Genomic DNA, 3800 nt, shown 5'->3' with positions numbered 1-3800 from the left:
AACGATCTTTCTGTCAGGAAGCTGTTCAGCACGTTGATGATTCTACCGCGTACCTGCCATTTCTGTAGTGTTCGTAGTATACCATACCTCCAGGTGGTATCGTAAGCCTTGGACAGGTCAAGCGACGCTATCAGACAGTGCCTGTCACGGTCGGGTAATGACCTCTCCAACTCCGCAAAGTATGTGTCAGTGCCCCGACCGGACCTGAAGGCATGTTGTCGTTTGTCGAGACGCCCGTTCGCCTCTAGTTCAGTGGTCAGCCGTCGGTTGACTATTCGTTCGAAAACCTTACCCCATACAGCTCGTTAGGGTTATTGGACGGAATACAGCTGGACCCGCGTCATTCGAGTTTGTCTTTGGAATTGGTATGACGATTCCAGCTCGCCAACAGGGTGGGAACACGCCACTACGCCATACTCTATTGAATAGTTCCAACATGGCAGTTTTCACCGACAATGGCAGTCGCTGAGGCATTGGATAACCGATGCAGTCCGGGCCTGAAGAGCCCCTTCGTCCTCTATCGAGTGCCCACAGCAGCTCGTTCAGAGTGAAGTCTGTGTTGTAAGTATCGTCGGTATTTGGCGAGAAATTCACGCGGTTTCGTTCGGCCTTTTCCTTCTCTCGTTGGAACAATGCCGAGTAGCTGGAGGTGGCGGATCGTTCGTTGTAATGTTGTGCCAGTTCTTCAGCTACTTCTTCAGCCTTATCCGTGTAGCCGCTGGATCGATTGATGATAGTTGGTCGATGCTGATGTTTCCCTCTCAACCCGTTCACTATCTGCCACATCTCCGTCGCAGAGGAACTTGGAGATATCTTCGCGACGAATTCCTCCCACGATCGCTGTTTGGCATCATGGATCGACTTTCTTGCAGCTGCACGCGCCTCTTGGAAGTGTTTTAGTACATCAGCTTTCCGTGGGTCTTCTGCTTGAATACGCCTTAGTGCTTTCAGTGTTTTTCTTCTCGTTTTGATGGCCGCTTTAACCTCCGGACACCACCATGGAATCGCTTTTGGACCGACTCTGCCGGTTGTACGGGGTATCGCAGTGTTTGCTGCTTTAATCAAACGGCCAATGAAACAGTTAATTGATATTTCGGCACCCGGTCGAATAGCGCTGGCGGTTAGACGTTCGTAAGTTGTTCAATCCGCTTGGTCGTAGATCCATTTCTGTCTTTTCGTTGGAGTATGTGACAGTCCGGGAGTGGAAACGAGAATTGGAAAATGGTCACTATTATGGGTGTCGTGGAGAGTTCGCCAAATAAATTTCGAGGCTACAGTTTCAGAACAGATAGAGAGGTCAATAGCTGAAGTGACACCGGAAGCTGGATCAATCCGGGTATGGTGAGCGTCTGAAAAATATATGTGTTTTCACCCAAACAAAATCATTCCATGTAATAGGAGCCGCAAGCTTTTCAAAACACTTACCTGTTATTTTATCACTTTTATTTGTTGCTTTAAGGGGGGTATAGGTTTTAGCGTTAAAAAAAACTCTTTTTTTGCAATTTTTTTTAACTTTGCGTGAAGCGAACTGATCAAATACCATGCTGTAACAGACATCCCTGATCGAACAAAAATATTTAAAAAACGTGTGTAAACATTTGAATTAATATACGATAAACACTAGCGCCGTCACACCAACCTATCCCAACTATCCGTCAAATCCATTCTTGAACCGGTTCGAAATCCTGAATGGATTCAATATGGAATCTTGCTCAAAGAAAACAACCGATTCCGACTCTATCGGTTGATGCATTTGAGCTGGAATTCATGATGGAAGTCCGAACCGGTTCCAGACTCGTTTGACTGGGTAGAGGAATAACCGCTGTCAATTCAGTCGAACTCAGCCACAAAAAAACATGACGCTAGTAGCGCACCTGGTTTGGATATCCCAACTACCTTCGAAACCGTTAGAGATTTTACACAAGTTTAATGATGAAGATGGACGTCTGTTCTCTGTGCCTACGTTGAGTTTTTGAGCTGCTTTTGTTAGAGGCTCAAGAGGATTAAGAGCAGTTCTGAATTTACTCATCAGAATTGTAGAATTTTTAGCACATTCTGAGAAATACACAATTCATTATCGACCTCTTGATAACCTTCAGGACGGTTTTGTTTTCTATATGACCAGAGATTCTAAGCAGCTTGTCACTACTGCGGGCTTTTCTGTTTTTTTGGATATTCGATGATATGATCCTTGCAGTATGCAGGTTTCGTCGACAACGAACTGGTTATATTTTAAATGAAAGCCCGTTCATCGCGAAACCCGATTCAAACAAGGTGTTAACTACAGTTCCTGGAAGCTAGAACTACAAAACAAACCCGGTCAGCTGAATAGGGTCTTCCAACTTATTTTCCGCATCACTTGTTTCACTTTCACTGATGTTCTTTCACTCAAACGGCACAGGGACATTCATCATTTTCGTTTTTCCATTCGGCTGTTGGTTACCGGTTCACGTGCGTGTAATCGTACACATACGACCGCCGTAGCTTCCACCTGTTGAAAGTTTGTCCTCCGACCAAGAGGGACGGAACGAAACCGTCTTCTAATTAAAACTTCACTAATTAAAGTCCCACAGCATAACGGCCCCGGTCGGTAAGTTCTCTCGTTTGAGTCCGCGAGTTGGTGTTCGCTCGCGAATCATGACTTCTGAGAATTACTATTGAATTTGAAGTTTTGAAACAATTTCAAGGCTTGATCGATACGGGGTGGCGGCGGTCATTACACCCTTCTGCAGGATTTCAGTGTAAGTATAGCATTCGGTCGTAGCTTGTAGTCTGAAGGAGGGTCCTCGAAATGCGATGCTAATTATTTTGTTCGCTAGAAAGTTGCACTAATCAGCATCCAGTCAGTCCTTTCGAAGAAACACAGCTACTTGACGTTATAAATCTATTCATTTTGTAGAAAGTCAAGTTCCATTTTGCAGTGTCTTTTTTTGCGTAAGCTGCAGCGCTTCCACGTGGTTTCTGCAGTTTATACGTTCGCAATTGTGCTGCTGCTTCCGATTTCTTAAGTGGCTGGATATTTCCACACTGAACAGCAGAGAAGAGCTGGCTCACTTTTCTTTAGCAATTTTCTTAAGAATATTGCAGAGTCAGAAAACTTGTTTTGTTCGCGCTAATGAGTTGAATGGCAAACAGGGGGTAAGCTTGTTCGAAGTTTGGTCGGGATTTTTTTTAACTTCTTCAAAAAGTAAAATTTTGTTGCAAGGCTCAACACTTATTCGATCGAAAGCAATAAATCGTCTAAACTATGTAATTCGTTTTATAAAAAGATCAAATCAATATATTTGATCGGACCCCCATTAAGATTTCTGACAACTGATTTACAACCACAGATGCAAAGTCAAACCAAAGGAGTTTGGTTTGTTTGTCTCATGAAATACCTAACCTCAACCGGTTTTTGCAGTGCATTTTTTTGTTTTCCTCACGAAATAATTCGGCACCGTTTCTTTTTTAACGGGAGTAGAAAGGTCAATAGAAAATACCAAACACGTGGCTAGAACGCATTAAGCAAACTTTTTAGTAGGCTCTGCAATCTCTATGCTGTGCGGCTAAAACGCAACTGTCAAATTACGTGTAGCCAACGGTTGAATACATGACAATGGTGAGTTACTAATGCTGATTTCGTTTTTAGATCAGAGTTGCTCTAGGTTCGCTCGGAGCTGTCACTTTTGTGTGGAAACTGTAAACATTAGAGCGAACCTAGGGCGACTCGATTCTAATACCGAAAACAGCATAATTTTCACTATTTCAAATAATTTTTTTTATGCGATTCAACTCTTTTTTCCCATCGCTCCGATGCC

This window comes from Topomyia yanbarensis, chromosome 1, assembly GCF_030247195.1.
Source record: "Topomyia yanbarensis strain Yona2022 chromosome 1, ASM3024719v1, whole genome shotgun sequence".
NCBI lineage: Eukaryota > Metazoa > Arthropoda > Insecta > Diptera > Culicidae > Topomyia > Topomyia yanbarensis.
This window is presented reverse-complemented; position numbering follows the sequence as displayed.